The sequence below is a fragment of the Harmonia axyridis genome, chromosome 4 (genome assembly GCF_914767665.1).
Source record: "Harmonia axyridis chromosome 4, icHarAxyr1.1, whole genome shotgun sequence".
Taxonomy (NCBI): Eukaryota; Metazoa; Arthropoda; class Insecta; order Coleoptera; family Coccinellidae; genus Harmonia; species Harmonia axyridis.
Window position 1 is genome coordinate 36,084,249 of NC_059504.1, and position 22,352 is coordinate 36,106,600.

At 33.8% G+C, this 22,352-nt stretch overlaps 1 protein-coding gene across 3 annotated transcripts in view; it reads right to left on the bottom strand.

The window, feature by feature from the left end:
- The window catches only part of LOC123677476 (cyclic nucleotide-gated cation channel alpha-3), a 255,400-nt gene extending 243,320 nt beyond the window's left edge, over window positions 1–12,080 (bottom strand). For all 3 annotated transcript variants that reach the window (XM_045614013.1, XM_045614014.1, XM_045614011.1), the window contains exon 1: window positions 11,844–12,080. The gene's annotated coding sequence lies outside the window, so the exon portion shown is untranslated. The remainder of the gene's footprint in view (window positions 1–11,843) is intronic.
- Window positions 12,081–22,352: the final 10,272 nt, after the last annotated feature.

Below are 22,352 nucleotides of genomic sequence, written 5' to 3' on the forward strand. Positions count from 1 at the left end.
ATTCAGGGTTCACTGAAATTTGTTTGAGAATTTCTTCGATTATTCGAAAGGGGCTCAAAGAAATGGCAAGATACATGTGATAGAAGAAGGACGATATTTTCATGGCAACAATATTTTGGTATCCACTTGACATTCACATATTCAATAAAAAATATTCCACATAAAGGTTGTGTGAACTTGGTATAGGTACCATCCTGATATAATCAATAATATTTTCAACATTGAAGAATTGGTATTTTGAAAGATCTATCAGTATGAAAGTTTTATACAAAATTCCTATAAAATTTTCAAGTTACGAATAATATAAATCCGAAAAAGTTTGTTCAACATTTAATGCTCAGAAAAGATCATGAAATGACAATTACCCATTAGTTGTTATGCATCCTATAATCTACAATGAAATAATCCTATATTATGTTTATTTTATACTCAAATAACACGATTGATCGTACTGAACAAAGAAAATAACCCTTGGTTTTTATTTCCAATATATCGAGAAAAGGAGAACGAAAATATGAATTTTCCTGGAACCGATACAGCATTACGATAAAATGAAAGATAACCTGATACTCTTGTTCTGTGTCACATAAAACCCCGTGAAATTATAGATTTCGATTCCTTTGTTAACCTGACACCCATAACACTCGATCATTACTACAAATGTATTCCTGCAAATTTGACGCTGTTGCAAACTGATCCAACAAAACAAACGATAATGTATCTATATCTGGCTAACACTCGTATTCGAACACTCTTTGATTCATTTGATGTTATGTTTCGAATAAACGGTGAAGAAATTCCATACAATAAATTCAAGTAGATATTCTACCTCCTTCACATAATTTCAGGGCATCATCTTTATTCACGTCATCTCCACGAATACAAGGACAGCATGCTGAGAGTCTTGAAACTATCGATAGCCCAAGTTCGAGACGATATCATCTTCAGAGTTCAGTGTTGCAGTTAAAAGAATAATAATCTTTATAATGGCCCATAGTTACTTTTCCTCCTCAAGTATACTCAACTTTCGAGGGGAAACCATTAAAAAATTTCAGACAACGGTTATAGCGGATACGAATTTATTGAGAATAAAATTAAAAATAATAAGCAATGCGTTATTTTGAGTTAGTAGTGATTAGGCGTAATTAAAATGTATTTAGCATCATAGCGAAGTCATTTGACGATAAACAATGTGAGTCAAATTCTCAAATCTCAGAATGTCAAGGAAAATTGATCAATATCTTCCAATTCCGACCATACAAATTCATTAATCATAGATCGGTATCGAAATACATTCACCGTTACAGTTGCAGCCTCATTTCCGAATAAATAAGGTCCAATTATATCAACAGTTCAAAAACTCCACCAAACAATGACAATCAGAGAAGATATGATATTACGTTGCTGGCGATCAGTTTCAAAAACCTAATTTTATGCAAAATATGATGTAATATGCGTTTCTCTATTTCAGTATCGTAATGAGTTCATTACAGTTCTAAAAACAGTGCTGTAATGATCTCATTACAGCATTGTTTTCAGTTATATTTTTCGTTTTGTGGTTGTCTACACAAACGTCAGACTTCCAATCCTATCAAAATTCAACACACGTCAATTATTGTCAACATAATATATTTTGGATTTAGTGATATGATTTGCGACAATATTCGCAATTTCTCTCAATTCTGTTGGTGTTCAATCGATTTCGTCAGACATAATTGACGAATTTAATACATAATTATAAATTATTTCAAAATTCGAAACATACGATCCAAATTGAAATTCCGTGATCTGTCAATTTTCGTAAGTCACACCAAATGCCAAGATACAATACAAATGTCACTAGGATGTATGATCTGAATTTTTCATCGAATTTCGACAATATTTCACAAAACTAGACTGAAGTAGAGAAAATATCGTCTAACTCGTTGCAGATGGCTATTACAACACTCATGCGTTCCAAAACTCGCTCCTTCGTCGCTCGTTTTCGAATTCGCCTTCGTGTTGGAATAGGAGCCCATTCAGCAACTTGTTTTAGAATATACTATTGTGGAATGCCTAATGTCCAAGATCGACAAGGAATAGACAAACCTTCGTTTTCATCAACATTACGGGCTACAGCAGAAATTTTCTCAGTTGTTCTTGAGCAAAGCACACGATTACGATTCTTCACATCACTAACTTGTCCGAACAGCTCAAATTTCTCCACAAGTTTCATTATTGCCGGTCCAGAAAGTGTTTTTAGACGACCCAAAAGTGTTTTGGTTTTGCAAACAGTAACTACAAAATTTTCAACATTTCTGTAGTCAATTTTAAAAATTTCAATGCGTTGTTGAAGCGTATATCGTTCCAATTTTAGTAATTATATAGTTTTCACTTGTTGAATTTCAAAATATGACAGCTACCTAGATAGGGGATTAAATACTAAATGAAACCTTTTATTGGAAAACTTTATAATGTACCGGGTTTTTCACCATAATTTGACCCCCCCTTTACAAAAAAATGTTTTCCACAAAAGTTTCACGAAATCGACATTTTTATAAAATGATTTCACAAAACGAAATATATACGGAGTGGGCAACATATTGATTTCAACTCAATTTTTTCAAATGGAACACCCTGAATATTTTTCTATATTTAACTAGCTCTTTTTCCCCTGATTTCGAATATATAACATATGTTTGGCCTATCTCTTTTATTGAAAAATTTGAAATATTTTCGCTTTATGTGGAGAACAATAAAAATAAGAAAGCTACAAGGAGAAAATATATGGAGTTGCATCTAAATGATCCAATTCCAATTTATAGTGAAAAACGTGAGTCATATAATTGCCAACGAGATAACTCAAAAAATGCATTTTGAGTTATCGGAGTCTTCCACTTGAAAATTGATTACTCAGCTTGCCAGGTGGTTCTTAAAATTTGAAACTCTGTGGAACTCAGAATAAGAGAGATAGGCCAAACATATGTTATATATTCGAAATCAGGGGAAAAAGAGCTAGTCAAATATAGAAAAATATACAGGGTGTTCCATTTGAAAAAATGAAGTTGCTATTAATATGTTGCCCACTCTGTATATATTTCGTTTGTGGAATCATTTAAAAAAACACTAGTCGATTTCGTGAAACTTTTGTAGAAAAAATTTGTTTGTACCCCTTCTAGTAACAAAGTTAAAGGGGAGGTCAAATTATGGTGAAAAACCCGGTACCTACACAAAATTCTAAATTCTAATCACAAAAAATGATTCAACTTTTTTGTAATTCGCTACATTTCATTGAAATTTTCACCTAAAGGTAGGAACCTATTATCACAATGAAAATAAAACTACTTATTTGGTTTGTGATCTAAATTACAAAATTTTTTAAAGAAATAAGAAACCTAACGAACCTATATTCCAAATTTGATTATAATATCTCAAAATCTGAAAGATCTTTGAAGTGAAAATCTTGAAATTCGAACGCTCTGTACTTCGGTAACGAAGATTTTGCGGACACATGTTTATGGAAAGAAGTCTTATTTTGACCTGAAAAATACGCCCCTGAAATCTTGATACACTATTTTGCATAACCATGTATATAATAACAGGGAGAAGTAACCAAAACTATATTAGACACATATTTTAACACGAGTTATATGAAGAAAATTAGGGTTCTTAGATTTTTGTATGAAAATCCTCTTCAACGTACCGCAATAACATTTTTCATTCAAAACTAGAATATTCTCGGAACAGAATAACCGCTAGATTAGCACAAAAGCGAGCACAGGCTCCTAGATCATAAAAAAACCGAGTAATGAGGCGACGGTCGAACAAAAAATTGATTCTTCCATTTGCACCCAGATGAAGTTCTTCTCTGTAGACAATATACTACAATTCTGATTCGATGTTTATGGAATTTTGAATAGACTTTTGGTTCGTATTGTAAATAGTCCCATACGAAATTCAGCGTTTCCAGATAAACAGTCTTAGTCCGAATCCGAAGAAAATTGGTATAGATGATCAGATTAGGTAGTCAATAATTTCGTGAATTATTCATAATTACAGTGACTTAATAAAATACAGTGTCAACAATACGTTAAAATTGAGCCTAAAAATGGCGAATGGAGACATTGAACCATAGAACTCAAGAGTACAATTGACTGAACTGAACTTACACTTCGTCAAAATGAAAACTATTGGGCTTGATGGATTTCTATATAGAACGAATTTATTCAACTGAAGAATACTACAGTGGCTTAATGAAATGGACCTTATTTCTTGAATAAATCCCAAAAATCAGGTAAACGGAGAATGTGAACAAAGAGCCGCCATATGGGTCCAGTCAATCAAAAACGAGACCACGCATGTCCCCACTATATTTACGATGTACTGTAAGCGCCCTTATCAACGTATTTTGATGAAATTTGAGGAAATATGTGTATTAAGGTTGGCATATTGAATATTCTCTAGAAATATCAGCTTTTTTAGTACTGATGTTTTAGCAGCGAAAGACGAGGAAGCATAGTGTCATATATTTATATTGGTAGAGAATTTTAATGTTTCACCTGAATGAATATTCTAAAAAGTTAATGACGTACTTTTTTCGATTGAAAATATGGGATCAGCTGCCTCATAGGGTGCACCGCACTTGGTAATTTTAAACCTCGAGAAATCCTTATTTTCCTCTTATTGCTGTAGGTATCCCAAAAAATTTTCGAAGAAATTTTTCGATCAAAAGGCTCCTATCAAATGAATTTCTATCATTTTTGTTTCGATTAAATTTCCGTCATCCATCGGCTTAAAGGTTCTCCTATTATAAAAAAAAACTCATTTTCGGAGAAACTTCAACACCCCGTACCTTTAAAACATTTAAGGATTTTATTATTTCCAATTTATTTTCAGAAGATGACCTGACAAATCACCTCTTTGAAAATGTTTTCAACACCCCCTATAATTCTTGATGGAAAACGTCTAGGATGAGGATAGAGGGTACATTATCATTCAGAAAACGTTCTCCCCAGATCCCTCCTGTAGTTCGAATTTAGGATACAAGAGACGGATTCATACTCACCGGAAGCACACTAGATCCGGCAAACAGCTCTGCGGCTGTAGGTGGAAAATCAAGAACCACACAATCCACCACGTAAAGAATTCACACCATTTCCAAATGCATCTTTGATGGCCTTTTTAGTTCGAGACCTACATTTACATTTCAGGTATAGAACATATTCGATAATATGGAAGTAATGCATTTTATTCATTATTGGATTATTCATTACAATATTTTTCATTCATTATATATTTATATAATATCAATTTCTTATAATAAATGGATTTCGATAATGATGATGTAATTGAATAATATACAATAATTGAAGATCACACATTCAAAATTAAAATAGATTTGGTTTTATCTGATTCAGATGTGGTTCAAAATGGCGAGGGAAATGTCTTTCGCCTTTTTTGAAACACTGTTGAATCGTTTTTCTAATCATAATATGAGTGAATATGAATTGTTTTATCGTTCAATAAGAAAGCTCGTCAAAAATGCAGACTACGCATTCCCGCAGGTATTCTTCTGTGTCTCTATAAATGATCGTAATATCGCAGTTGACTTTAAATTGTTTTTATTTTGCCGCTACATGAAAACTGTTTCTTCTTCAATTCAAAACACAAAATTGATATAAAATGAGACATACTGTGCTCATAACAAACATTGCCGCACTTTCTTCATTGTTTACATTTTACATTTTAAATCAATTGAATTAACAATACAATTATCATGGTTGTCAATTCGATGTCAAAATTTATGATATCGTCGGCTAAGAGTGTAAATCTGCTATGTCCATAATGAACAATTTCACAGGAGACCAAAAAAAGTAAGTATTATAATAATAATAATAAGAGAGTTTAGTCATGAAAATACATTCAATAGAGTTTATTGAATGTATTTTCATGAATAAACTCTCTTATTATTATTATTATAACACTTACTGTAAGGTTTTTCTGGTCTCCTGTGAAATTGTTCATTATGGACATGGCAGATTTACACTCTTAGCCGACGATATATAGTTAGAACCCTTAGTAAAGGACGGCAAATAATAATTTAAAGGCAACTGTGATGTTACAATCATTTATAAAGACCCTGCACAGGTTCATGTGGGTACTTTCTACAAAATGGCGAATGCGCCTTCATGTGTTCCACAGTAGAGAAATATGTATTTGCATTTCAATTGTCGATTTCGATATATTTTCATATAAATTTTATTTATAAATTATAATTACTAACATTTCACAAACTTACTAAAGGTTCGTGAACTTTTTAGTGGGTATATAAGTTTTCATAATAATTTCACCAAAAATTCAAAAGGAGGAAAATGTATGATGAGGTATTTTCATGGTAAAAATGAGTAATCAAACAGAAATAATCTTATCACTCACTACTGTAGTCTCTTGTTGAGATCAGTACGAAAAAAAATCGTGAGAAATATTAGAAAATATCAATCATCCTTTGACAAATCCAAACATTTTTAAGGTATGAATATGAAATACCAGTATAGTCATTTACTAAAATCTGCTTTGATTTTTTCTTATTCTTACAATAGAATCAAAGTGGTGACCATAGGCTTTTCTTTTGAGATATATTAAAAAACTTAGGAAAGTATCTATAAGTATATCCATTAACGGCTAAATACGTGAAGTCTCTAGTAAATCAGCCTATGATAAACGGAGAACGAAAGGTCGCATTTTCATTCTGAATACGTTCTTTATGAATACCTCCCGAGAGTCGAATTAAAGATAGAATTAAATGCAGACGGAAGCACACGATATCTGACAAAAAGTTCCAGTATTAAAATTCAGAATTCCACAGCTTAATAATTCATATTATTTTTATTTATTCATTTGCAGTTCACCCGAATTTCAAACAAGTTCAAAGATGAGAATATATGACATATGAATGAAGATGACTCTCCACTTTTATTTAATATGTGCAGGGGAGAATTCAAATTGAACATGAAATTTTCTAGCGTTGCAAAATTGCGAATGCTCAATAGTTTTATCGAAAAGCTTAATTGTCAGAGCGTTATATGATAATTTCAGTCATACGCACATTTAAAAGAAATGATTAATAGTTATTTATGCAACAAGTGCAAAAAGTGAATGTTTATTGCACTCGACGTGAAATTGACAACACGTCGAGTGCAATAAACACATTTTGCACGAGTTGTATACAACATTTTTTCTACGTTCATGCAAAAAGCAAAAAAAGATTTATTGAGGTGCGGCACTAGGTGTAGGAAAATGAAAAGCGCAACTTGAATACTTTATTATTAATATCGATTTGCATTGAAACAGGAACTAAAAAAGTGAAATGTTACGAACAATTTAACTCAAACTTTATTTTTACCCTCAATGTTGGAAGTGAATGAACAATTGGTGCAATTTTCAATATGAATATTTCGTAGTGAAGTACTTTTTAAATCCACTTCTTGATTTGTTACTGCTGTAAACGTACTAGTACTTAGTAACTGTACATCGTTATTTCCTTCAGGCTGAAATATTTGTTTTGCAACACTGAGTTTGTTTGCATGTGATGCCTCTACGTATCCCTCCGCTACTGTCGACGATTTCCATCAGCACGTTGAAGTAGAATGACAGATGAATGCAATAAAAACTTTTTTTTCCACTAAATATAGTTCAATGAAGTTTTGCTTTTTGCATGAATGTAGAAAAAGTATAAAATACTTTCGGGGCACTATTCCCATGGAGATTTCATTTATTGTTTATATCATTATGATATTTTTATTGTTAGAGGACGATAATTTCTTAACTTCCTCAAACCATATGACTAGATGTTAATGATAAAATTGCTATTTTTCAATGTTAGCTCAGAGAATTTTCATTTCATCATTAGATGTAAAAAATACCAAAAACGTGAAAAACGAGTCGTCTTTTTCACTTAAAATATCACGATTTCTATCAGCGAGGGCACACTTAATCAGATGAAAGGATTCAATATTGCTCGAAATTGAAAAACAAGAGATTTATAATGCAAATAATCAATAGGCTATCACTACCATTATCGTTTTTTTCAGCAATTACCTTTTTAGAGCGTACTGAGAAAATTTGTAACATACAATCATTGGAATTATAGTGTTTCACGTCAATTGCGTCAATTTAATTCAAATTATATAAGTATTTTCATCATTTTATATTCGTTAGGTCATATAAAAATACACAAAATTATTTCATTCCAAAAGTTACAAAATGGCGAATGCTCCACAATAGTCATGATCATAAACTGTCAGTGTTTCGTAATTTTCTTGTTATTCTTGAATGATTGATGTAAACCTCTGATTTTGCACCCTTTATAAAGTAAGAAATGAAGAATCGATGAGAAATTATCTAGAGTCCCCTACGGAAAGTAATTATTGAGAAATTAAAAAATAAAATGAGGAAATATCATTTAGCATTTATTATGAATATAATAATTTCCAACTCATTAATAATTGTGGAATGATATTTACAGGGTGAGTCTTTGGCTTGTTAATATATTTCAACCGAAGATTCCTGAGGTTTTGTTTTACAGTTTTTTTTATTCGATTTTTGTTCCACTTATTATCGCTATAATGAGTGGAAAAAAATCGTCATTTTTTACTTATCATTCTTCAAAAATTAATCATAAATATTATTCCGAAGAAACAATCAAATTATAAAATAATAATAAACAAATAATTTCTTAATTATGTTATTTTTATAATTATATTGTTAGATAACTATAATTTCATAACCTCTTCATACGATATTACTAGATGTGGATGAGAACATTGCTTCTGTCCAGTATCAGCTAAGAGAGTTTTGTTCGGTATTATCATAAGCAGAAGAAAATAACAAAAACAAAAAAATTCGAATCGAGGGGACTCTCATCTTTTACACTAATTATAATCACAATTTCACCGACTAAATCACACCAAATCAAATGAAAGATTTCAGATACTACTTGATAATGACGAACAAGAGATTTACAGCTCGAATAATTAATAGAGTACCACTATCGTTATCGTTTTTTCAACATTTCATCTTCTCAGAGCATGCTGAAGAAAATTCTTAAGATAAAATCATTGGATATAATAATTTTGTTCAACCAATTGCATCAATGGAATATAAATATTCACATCTTTTTCTACTTTATGTCAGTGAACATAAAAATATGCAAAAATTTTGCATTCGAGTTACAAAATGGCGAATGCTCTACAATAGTCATCAACTATCAGTGCATTGTAATCTTCCTGTTATTCTTGAATTATTGGAAACTAATGATATAATCAAATGGAAATAAATTATAAAATATCTGATACTTAATTATCAAGGCACTGTTGTGTAGAAAATTTTCTAAACCTCTACCTTTGCAACCTTTAAAAAGTGAAAAAGTAATGAAAAATTGATTAGAAATTGACTTTAGTCCGCCATTGAGAGTAGACATTTTGAAAATTAAGAAACAAAATGAGAAAAAATATTGTTCATTATAAAACATAGAATTAATTTGGAACACACTATTTTATGAATGATAGTAAAATGATATACCTATATCAGTTTTTGATTCCTCTTCAACATCATCGTTATTCCATACCTAAATAGTTCTTTCAGAAAAAAACCCGACAATTCAAATAGAATTCAGTAGGAAAATGTTGAACCGTTACCATAAAAGGACCTCATCGAACAGGTGTCTGTTCGATGCAGTCTCTCTTGACAACATATGACTAGATGCAAAAGAACCCATTGTTTCTGTCCAGCGTCAGCTGTGATGGTTTCTATATTATCATATCATTTGAAGTTTGATTTAACTTGAAGAAACGAATTTATATTAAAAAATTATAGACATGTCTCATTTCAGATATATTATATAAACCTGTAGATGAAATTCAAACTTTTGATAAACAACTAAGCTCGTAGTCTCTAGTAGATAGATAGAACAATGTTGAGTCGTCCAAAAAAAGTTTCCAGATTCTTCCCGCAGGTCGAATTAAGGATAGAAGAGACCGATTCGTACTTACCGAAAACACACTAGATTCGGCAAATAGCTCTGCGGCTGTTAGTGTATGAAGATAGGTAACAGGACGATCTAACCGCGTACCAAAATCACAACATTCACACACAATCACCGACGATTCGACCAATTTGAGACGCACATTTGTTCCCACTCATTATATCACGAATAATAGTGAAATGATATAGATCAGTTTTCGAATTATAATCGACTTTCAATTGATTGATAATAAAACATTTCCGTTATTCCTATTGAAAACCATCATTATTCCATACATGAAGAATTCAAATGTAACATTATGCCTTTTTTTTTGCGTTACAAAATGGCGGATGCTTAATTGTTTTATCCAAAACATAAATTGTCGTCAGTAAGTTATAAGTTACTTATCATTGTTCAATGATAAATCATGAACAACATTCCCAAGAAACAATCGAAGTGTAAAATACTTTCGGCACACTATTCCATTGAACATATCGTATTTTTTCTAATTTTATATTTATATTGTGATATGACGATAATTTCATAACCTCGTCACATCATATAGATGTGAATGAGAACATTGCTTCTGTCCAGTATCAGCTGAAAGAGTCTTGGTATCATCATAAGTGTTAGAAAATAATAAAAACTAAAAAGAAATTGGTATCGAGAATCTCTCGTCTTTTTCACTGAAAATATCACAATGTTCACCGGCGAAAGCGCAATTAATTATATGAAAAGTTTCAGATATTGCTCGATAGTGAAGAACATGATATTCACAGCTCGAATAATAATCAATAGGATACCACTGTCATTATCGTTTTTTCAGCATTTTATTTTCTCTGAACGTGCTGAAGAAAATTTATAACATAAATCATTGGAAATCATATTGTGTTCCACCAATTGCATCAATTGAATTTAAATATTTAAACTTTTTTCTCTTTGTTAGTGAACAAAAAAAAAAAGAGCAAATTTTTTGTTTTTGAATTACACAATGGTGTATGCTCAACAATCGTCATAAAATTATCAGTGCATTGTAATTTTCTTGTTATTTTTGGATGATTAATAATTAATGGTATAATCAAATGAGAAGAAAAATTAACGAATATTTTCTGGTAGTTATTTACCGAGACAATGTTATGCAGAAAATTTTTCGAACCCCTACTTTTGCATCCATTTAAAAATGAAAAAGTAATAAAAAAGAAATTGAATTTAGTCCGCTATTAAGAGCAGTCATTTGGAAAATTAAGAAATGAAATGAGAAAAAAAAACGTTTACTATGAAAACATAAAATTAATTAGGAACACACTATTTTATGAATAATAGTAAAATGATACATATATAAATACCTATATCAGTATTTGATACCATTATTATTATATAGCTAAATGGTTCGTTCAGAAAAAAAACGTTCATTTCGAATCCACATCTCAATGATTCGTAATCCGGAAAAGAAAATAGAATTCAGTAGGAAAACGTTGAACCGTTACCATAAAAGGACCTCATCGAACAGGTGTCTGTTCGATGCAGTGTCTCTTGACAACATATGACTAGATGCGGAAGAACCCATTGTTTCTGTCCAGCGTCAGTTGTGAGGGTTTCGATATTACCAAATTAGGTTTAAGTTAAATGTAACTTGAAGAAACGTATTTATTTTGAAAGATTATAGACATGTCTCATTTCAGATATATTATATAAACCTGTAGATGAAATTCAAACTTTGGATGAGCGACTAAGCTCGTAGTCTCTAGTAGATAGATAGAACAATGTTGAGTCGTCCAAAAAAAGTTTCCAGATTCTTCCCGCAGGTCGAATTAAGGAATAGAAGGGACGGATTCGTACTTACCGGAAGCACACTAGATTCGGCAAACAGCTCTGCGGCTGTGAGTGAATGAAAAAAGAGAACAGGACGATCCAACCGCGTACCAAAATCACTAGATGTACACGCACATCACCGACGATTCGATCAATTCGAGACGCACATCTGTCAAGCAGATCATGATTCCGGAAACAGGCATCAGGCAATCATTGATAATGTGGCGGCGATCCTGTAGGACTGGTCGACAACCCTGCCGTCAGCAGCAGCCGCGTTTTCACTGCGGCGTTGGGATGAGAGGAGCGCAGACTCCCACATCTCCAGCTCTGTCTGCCGCCGGGATTCAAGATGAATAGCGGGTACGGGGGCTGCCTGGATGCTGCTGGGGAAGATGAAAAAGGCCCTCGTTTGTGGGTCTTTCTCGACTGTTTTCACATCGGAACGTTTCGAACGAGGGATATGCGATTATTGAATTTTTGGAGTAGTGCTCTAATATCGGATGTTATTATCAAAATTATAAAATTATTGTATCAAATCTCTCACTATTTGATATACATAGACTTACAAATTTGCTTCCGCCGTTTTTTTTTTCCGAAATTCGAGGCTTTTTTGTATAAAATTGGTTATAACGGGTGTTTTTTTTCGAGGTATATAACTTTAAGTTGGCATTACTGTTCAAGATGGCGACCGATTTAACAGCTGTCAAGTGATTTATTCTCAGTTTGGTTTGGCAATTCATCATGAATAGACTCACGCCTCAACAACGCTTGCAAATAGTGCAATTTCATTTCGAAAATAATGATTTTGTGCGGAATACGTATCGCGCACTACGTCCATTTTATCGTCGACAAAATCGTCCATCAGAGCAGTTAATTCGATTAACCATGGAACGTTTTCGCACCACGTTTACTCTTATTGATAACTCGCATCCCCAGAGACGCCGTACGGTGCGTACAAAGGAAGCTATTGCTGCTGTAGAGCGTAGCATTGAGGAAGACCCGAATGAGTCTATCCGCCATCGAGCACAGGAATTGGATCTGTGTCCATCCACTTTATGGAAGATTTTGCGGAAGGATCTTGGTTTGCGTGCTAACAAAATCCAACTCGTGCAAGAATTGAAGCCAAACGATCATCAAGTAAGGCGTAGATTCGTCGAATGGGCCCAAAATGAGATTGCCGTTGTTCCCGATTTTCATAAGCGAATTTTGTTTAGCGATGAAGCGCACTTCTGGTTGAATGGCTTCGTCAACAAACAAAACTGCCGCATTTGGAGTGATGCTAATCCTCAAGTGTATGTCGAAACACCGTTACATCCAGAAAAACTGACTGTTTGGTGCGCTTTATGGGCTGGTGGAATCATTTTTCCGTAGTTCTTCAAAAACGATGATGGCCAGAACGTTACAGTCAATGGTGATCGGTATAGAGCCATGATTACTAACTTTTTCATTCCTGAATTGAACAACCATGATGTCCAGGAGCTATGGTTCCAACAAGACGGCGCCACATGTCACACAGCTCGTGCCACAATCGATTTATTGGAAGACACGTTTGGTGACCGCCTAATTTCACGTTTTGGACCTGTAAATTGGCCTCCAAGATCTTGTGATTTAACACCGCTAGACTACTTTCTGTGGGGCTATGTAAAGTCATTGGTCTATACGGATAAGCCACAAACCCTTGACCATTTGGAAGACAACATTCGCCGTGTTATTGCCGATATACGGCCACAAATGTTGGAAAAAGTAATCGAAAATTGGACGTCCAGATTGGACTACATCCTAGCCAGCCGTGGCGGTCATATGCCAGAAATCATATTTAAAATGCAATGCCACAAGATTATCTTGCGGATATATAAAATTTATGTCAATCGAATAATCCATCATTGATTTATTGCAATTCAAAGTTCTTAGCTCTAAAAAAACACCCTTTACATTTATGATTCAAAGTATCGCAGGCCAGAACTTCCTCCCATCTTTCGGGCAGCATTCGAATTCCGCGTTGAAAAAACTGGTAATCTTTTGAAGCGATCCACGAATTGATCCACTTTTTTACTTCTTCCTAAGACCGGAAGTGCAGGTCAGCCTGGCCGTGTGCCATTGATCGAAACATTTGATCGTCGAGTGAGCAACGTCTGAAGAATAAGGCGGGTGGTATAGGACTTTCCATTTCAACGTTTCCAAGTTTATCTTGACGACTTTCGCAACATAGGGTCGAGCATTGTCATGCTGTAAAATCACTTCATTATGTCTCCCGTTGTATTGCGGTCGTTTGTCTTTCAATGCTCGACTCAAACGCATTAATTGCGTTCGATAACAATGGCATATGATTGTTTAGTCGGTTTTAACAACTCATAATACACTACGCCGAGCTGGTCCCACCAAATACTGAGCATGACTGTGGAACCGTAAATATCCGGTTTGGCCGTCGAAGTGGAAGCATGGCCGGGGTATCCCCATGATTCTCTGCGCTTAGGATTATCGTTATGAACCTAGTTTTCGTCTCCAGATGCAATGCAGAGATCCCTTCCATCTTTGCCTTGCAAGCACCTGTTCACGAGCAAACAAACTCGGCTTCAACTCGTACGGTACCCAATTCCCTTGTTTCTGAATCATTTCCATGATCGCGAATCTTCCGATGAAGATGATGAAATACACGAATATCCACCCGCTTCTCAATTGGTTCATGCAATGAAAACTATATCCGCCTCAAAAAAGGAAATAGTTCAATCCTTTCTGCTAATCACAGAATATTTTGTTTACATTTTTGAGTTGTGTTACATATTTTTTTTTTTACCAGTGAATGATTTCCTTGATTTTTTTTGGGATGAAAATTATTTTTACAATATACAATGTATTGATATTTTTTTTTGTGGTCTCAACTTATATTTTGAATAAACTTTCGATGTGAAATGGGTTTCATCGATGAAATTTGATATTATAAAAATTTTTCATTTTTAACTGAATGGTTGTTATAGCTTTTGCATGCTTTGCTTTCAACATTTTCGAGAACCTTGTGTCTCTTCTCTTTGATGGTGCAAGCAAAGTATTTTTAACGATGGTACTTAAGATGACTGTTTAGCCAAAAACGTTCTACCAAAATTTTTGAATGAAATACTTGAAATACAAATCATTTCTTTAATTATTATAAAATTTTTCCGAGAATATTGTGAACAAAATGGATATTACGAGTTCACTCGTAAAAGCGAGATTTTTCGTAATAACTGAAATCTGCAGAATTTTTTTAAAACGAGCGCTCGCATATAACGATCGATTTATTTTTCCCATCACTCGACTGTATCATTAAACAAATTGCTATAAAAATGTTTTTTTTCTGAAAAAATTGCCACTTATCTTTAAAATAAATATGCACAACAATATCGTCAGACTGAAGTACTAAATACATTTTTCATCTGTTTCTGTCCATTTGATTATGCCAATAATTATCAATCATTAAAGAATTACCATTACAACGCACTCACAGTTTAGGATTATTGTGAGCATTCGCCATTTTGTAACTTCAGAAATGTAACAAGTGAGGTTCATAAATTCTATGCATCTTAGTAACAAGTTTGCATATTTTTATATTCCCTGACATCATGATTAGAAAATTATGAAAATATTCACATTTTTATAATTCAAAACAAATCGATGCTTTTCATGTAAAATAATATGACTATTGTGGATCATTCGCCATTTTGTGACGTGAATACAAACATTTTGCATATTTTTATGTTCACTGATATGAAAAAAAAGAGGTAAATATTTATATTCAATTGATCGTGGAATACAACATAATTTCCGATGATTATATGTTATAATTTTTTTTCAGCGCGCTCAGTCGCTCAAAGAAAAGACTGTGAAATGTTGAAAAAGCGGTAGTGGTATCTAATCGAGATGTAAATCTTTTGTTCTTCACTGTGTAGCAATATCTGATACCTTTCGTCGGATTTAGTGTGATCTTACTGATAAAAATTGTGATATTTTAAGCGAAAGAGTCACCTCAATACACTATATTTTTTTTCGTTTTCGTTATTTTCCACAATGAATTATGTTTATCAAAAGAATTGCAAAACACTGTTGTACAATAACAAACATAGCAACAAATAGTCTGCCATCATTGGTACAGTATTATAGTGCCAGTTATTGAAGACATCAACGTACTTACTATGTTCATCCGAATTTTCAATGTATTCTTCCATTTCATTGATAAATCATGATAATATGCCAGAAATACGTTTTCCGAGAAAGATTCTGTCTTCCTTGCTCCTTTCATCAAATCCTTTGTATTCTGAGGAAGCAAACTTTCAGTTATTGTATGAGCAAATTCAATAATTTTAGGAGGAGTATTGTGAAATTCCTTATCTGATTCGCTTGTTGCATTCATTTTTGTTTGTTTCAATGCTAAATATTAAATCATGTAATACGGAAATGAATATGACGTTTTGAAAACTGTGGTGAGAATGACAATCAATTCGAATCACAGATAAATTTTTTCTCTATGTGATATGCGATGACGTGCAGTCAGAAGTTTTTAGCGCTAGTCATTCATGTGTCAATTGAACTTTTCGAAACCACATAAATATTCTTCTTCAACCACGACAGTGGTTAGTATGGGTTCGCTGATTCGCTCGAGCATGTACCCAGATTTACTGCTTACTCTGTATAATAATTTTACAGCGTCTCACAATATCCACATCGCCTTCGAACTTCCATTATTTTCTATATAGATGTTTTCAGGGTAGATTCCACATAAATATATAAAGGTGTCCCAAATTCGATGCTCACTGAAACCATCTCGAGAACTATAAGACTTAGTGAAAAAAATCTTCAAGAACTGCCGATCTCTTTTTTCGAAATAATAATATATCAGAAAGCATATCATAGCTTCATATGATATCTTGATTCGTTCTTGAGTTAGAGGCATTTTCTGAAAAATGATTGTTTTTTCAGTAATTTTTATAGTTTATATGACACTCATAAGTCATAACAGATTTATTATCGTTTTGGATATATAAAGGCAAGTTGGTGTTTTTTAAATGAGACTCCCTATAATTTTCAACGCAGAGTTTTAGTGGTAGATTTGTTTGAAAAGCATCCCGTTACCGTTTTTCAAAAATTTGATCCGTTTCAAAGATATTGAGTTTTTCGTCTTCATTTTTTTATGGGACATCTTATATATAATTATTTTTCTATTATTTCTAGACGTCATCTAAGAACGATCTTGAGACTAAGAGTGAATCATGTTCAATGTGTCATGTAAACAAATACCCAACACGAGTTTGCCATTCAATGATCAACCTCCGAAATTTTTTTCACCTTCTATCTGCGCCGAAAAAAGAGTATATTATCCAACATAATAGAGCCTATTTTACTGTATTAACATAGGAAGCGTATTATGCGGGAAAGCGTCTTAACGAAGTTTTACTGTATATTCCATTAAACCTAATACATCATAAATATTATTCTCTTCTTGAATCCTATATCCACTTTTGATGTTGGCTAACGTGATGGCGATACGAACCTTATCAATTACTGCCTGAAATAGCCCTGTAATTGTTGAGTTGAACCAAACTCGAAAATTCTTCAAGCACGATATTCTTCGTCGTCCAATACTTCTATAGTGACTCTGTCTGACGAGAGGTGGAGTTATAGGCGTCGCGCCACACTTTAATGCGACCCTGGCGGGGTTATGGGAGCTACCGCGTTACAGCAGAGTCACCTCTCCACGATGATGTGAGAGGTCGTCTTGAGCAGAGATCGCTGGATCGCCTAAACAATGAGTCCACCAAAGATCTCAGGACGAAACACCTTAGAGAGAGGGCACACCTACATAAATGTTGGCTCAAGAATGACTTGCCAATTTTATTTTTCCCTGAAGTAATAGATGTTGAAGTTGATACCTCTCCCGATTTGTCATAACACGACCAAGAGATTCAAGTTTTTTTACCTGGTATAAGATCTCTTTCTCCTTGTTGAATCTCCTGAGAACATCTTCTTAGTGATGTGGTCCACCCTTGAGATCTTCAGAATAAGACGGTACATCCATATTTCAAACACTTCTAATTTCCTGCAGGATGCTTCAGTTAATGTCCATGCTTCGACACCATATAAAAGCACTGGAAAGTTATACCACCTCAATGCCCTTATTTTGGTCTTCATAGCTAAGTTGCTCATAAAAATTGTTTTCATCTTGAGGAAGGCCCTTCGGGCTTTCTCGTGTAGTAACTCTGTCTGCCCGGGAGGTGATGTTATAGGCGTCGCGCCACACTGTACTACGCCCTCTGGGGGTTTATGAGGGTCACCGTGTTGCAGCAGAGTCATCTCTCCACGATGGTGTGAGAGGATGTCTTAGGCAGAGATCGCTGGATTGGCTAACTGAAGAGTCCACCAGCGATCTTAGGGAGAGGGAACACCTACTTGAATGCTGGCTTGAGAAATGTCTCGCCAAAGTGGTGGACATGGAGCGGAAAGCTGCAGCGTTGAAGCGGTTAATATTAAAGGTGATCAAAAAATCCTTGAATTTAATATCGGCAAATGAGTTGTCAATGTCTGGTGAATTCACCTTAGAGATAGAAATGGTGGATGAGCCAACAACATTCTTTACCAACATACATACATACACCCCATGTCCAATCGTCGTAGTACTATCACTGCTATAGAGCACGTAGTTAGGTATACTCACAGTCGAATCCGGTGTACCGGGGTGGAGCCATGTCCATCAGTTTACACTTTTTCTCTTCAAAAGCTTACAATTGTGTCAGACGTAAATTTTAAAACAACTCACCTCATCCAAAAACCTTAGGCAATTGGTATTCTTCTATAGACGCTAAACAAGCTTTCATAACGGAAGTTCCTTTCAACTTCCAAAACTCTGATAAGGTACTTAATTTGCTCTTTGGTTTTTGATGAGATGGCTATTCGAAAGCATGTTGTCTCCAGATATTTTGGTTATATTGATTTTGGTAGTGGTTTCCATTTTTCAATAGCAGGTGTGACTAGCAAACGCAAACTTTCCCTGGCTCAGCATCAGGTACTATTGCTTCTGAAAAATATGGGAGTTATGTTCAGTGCCATTACTTTTGATGGTTGTGCAGCTAATTTTAGTATGTGCCAACTGGGCTCAACTTCCACATCAATGCGCTAGATATTAAGGCGGATTTTGAATACTAAAATTCTACATATTTTGTGCTACCCTGATCCTGCACATTTGACCAAATTAGTTAGAAATTGTTTTGGTGAAATTAAATGTTTTATTGATGCGGATGGTCAACTAATAAATTTCGAATATGTGAAGAAACTGGATGATTTGCATGAGATATGTCTTCACTTTGGGACCAAACTCAGAATACAACACATTAATTTTTTCATTCCATTTTCAATTCAAAACTGTTCTGGGTTATAAAAAAATATGATATGTAATTGAACATTTTTGATAAAGTCCAACGTACCCCTATATCTCTACTAGCTTTTAGCTACATTTTCTAATGAAATCATTAATTTTTACCAAAATGTATTATTTTTGAATGAATGAAATTTTTATCCTACTACGCCAGTGCCAACCAAAAACGAGAGTCGGCCATATTCACATGCCTTTCTGTTCATCAGTTTTGGGACGTTATGCTCCTTCCTGTAATTCTATACTCTATGGGGTCACCGCGTTGCAGCAGACAAGGGCATAGATCTTTTTTTTTGGGGGATGTTACCAAAAAAAACTTTTTTGACGACATTGTTTACTCATATCTATAATGTGAGAAAAAGAGGTTTGATAACGAAGTTTGAACCAAATTACTCGAAATTTTTTTTTATTACCAATTCGATTGTTCTTATCTCATACTGGGTGACCCTGAATTGGAGTCACGAAAGAAAATGAAAGATTCCTTGGGTAATTTCAAAAATAAAATGGCCCCTGAACATGAGCCCGCAAACGTTTTGTTTTCGAGATACAGGGTGTTTCTTACCCCCAGTACCCCACCCATTTCTACGCCCTTGGCAGCAGAGTCACCTCTTCACGATGGTTTTAGAGGGTGTCTTAAGCAGAGATCGCTGGATTGCCTAACTCCCTAACTGAAGAGTCTATCAACGATCTCGGGACGAGACTCTCTCATATAGTGGAAAAAATTATATTATGAGGGCGAGACATTGTTCCTCTTTGGGGTTCATAATTTCCAAATTGATTACCAATATTGACACAGTCACAGATAGATATGTGTGAAACCCAAGAGTCTTTCATTGATGTTCGTTCCCAAATACGTATAACTGGTGACTCTCTCATAAATATAGTGGAAAAAATTATATGTATGAGGATGAGACATTTCTCCTCTTTGGGGTTCATAATTTCATTGATTACCTATATTGGTATAGATAGATATGTGTGAAACCTAAGAGTCTAAAACACATCTTAGTCAAACCAAAAACTCATATAATTGCCGAAGAATCAAATTTTACAGCGATGTTGAGCGATGATGCATGTTAAAAAAATGGAAAAAAGGCTTCCTTCTGTATAACTTTGATGTGAATTCGGTATTGTACGGTGAAGAAATCCTCGATCCGCCCCTGCTCGGAACAGCATAATAAAATGAAGAATTTTTTAGTCTCTATAAGTAATCACCATTTTCAAAAAGGAAACTTTCGTAATGTAACGATGTAATTCAAATTTCCACTATTGGAATAAGAATAAGCCGATGAAATTCCTCAATGTAAATTCCACTGTTTCTACTTGAAAGTTATTTTCCTTTGTAGTACCAACTATTAGTAACACATCAAACTGTCATTCAATAAGTTTATATTGCCCTCTATTCTTCAAGCATTGAAACAGTTTTCACTTCCAAATTCAGAGCGACTTTCACTTCTAGGGCCATCTATAAGAAAACTAACAAGCTAATATTCTGTTATCAGTGCACGATGTTAGAAATATTTATTGTGGTTTTGTTTAGCTGCTATTCTAATAAAATATGTTTAATTCGAAAATGATGGATTATAGCGTCTGTGTAATAAATATAAGGTAAATAGTTTGTTGGCGTGCAGACAAATTTTCAATTCTGGAAAAAGTACCTCCTCGAGCGGGACTCGAGGAAAGGTGAATGGAATCAGGATGATCACTGACGTTATTGAGTACATACTAACATTTCAACTTCACAACCAGTGCGAATTATTATGTAGTTCGTAAGGCACCTAACCTAACGCTCGATTCTGGGTTAGTGGTTCCTCGTTGCGGAGAATCTTCAGCTTCCTAAGTGGCTTAGTGGTTAGAGGTTACGAGTTCGAGTCCCGCTCGAGGAGATACTTTTTCCAGAATTGAAAATTTGTCTGCACGCCAACATACTATTTACCTTATAATAAGTTTAATTATCATTTTCTAACAATATAATGATATTACTGGCCGAATTTCTGCCAGTCTGATTGACCTCTTAATGAGTACGATCGTTATTGATCAGTTTGATTACAAATTTTTTAAGAACTTAGAACATTAATAATCTATCTATATTCTGAGGTTAAAAGTTTTCCGAAATAGTCAGTTAACCATTGCCAATACAAAAAATGAGAAAAGCGCTATATCTGTATACCTACAATATATCTCTGAAAAAAAAAGAAATGAAAAGGAAAGCTTGAAGTAGAATTAAATTCGAGAATAATGAGCAAAAAAGTTTGAAAAAATATACCCAATATTTCAATGAAAATACATCCTATCAGATTGAGATTTTCAGTGTCTATAAGTAGAATATTTATTTCAAGCTTTGTGCAAAATTTACCGTTATAAGAACTGTAGTAAATTAAGCAATTCTTGAATTTTCCATATTATCCTGGTTATTCAATGAATATGAAATTCTGCTCAAGGCTTCGAATTGTCATTCTATATCCAAATTCAAATTTCCATCGAAATCTGCAATTCTCAAATTAACCAAAAAACAAAATTGCCTTTGCTCGGATTTTGTCTATTGACGAACTTGACCGCGTTATTTGAGATCCGAACCTACCCTGAAAATTTCAAGTTTCTAGCTCTTTACAATTTTTCACAATGCAAATAATATTTTCAAAGAACCCGATACTTCTACAAAACCAAATACCCATACCAAATTACATTAACCTCAGAATGGTAGAAACCAAGATATCGAGGTCTGGGCTATTTCAGGTTAGTGCATGATCAAAGCAATAAAAACATAATCTGAAAAAGCATAAATTTTTGTTAAACCATCTACAACCCAAATCAGATACTCCAATCAAATTTCATCAGAATCGAATTTGAATAATGGAAGTTAAGGCTATTACAATTAGTTGAAACCAAAGATGTTCAGAATTGTCTGAAATGCATTATGCAAGCAACAATTTGGAATTAAGACTAAACATACTTTCATCCTAAAAATTATCACAAAGCTTCTATCTTTGGTCGACTGTGAAGTAAATTGTTTACAGGTAGAAAATGAAACTGAACTAGTCAAATAGATTTTTGTCACGAATCCTTCCAGTCTGTTCGAAAATTGTAATCAATGACATAAAAACAACCTAGTCAAAAATAATAAATAATAAGAAGAAAACCAGCCTA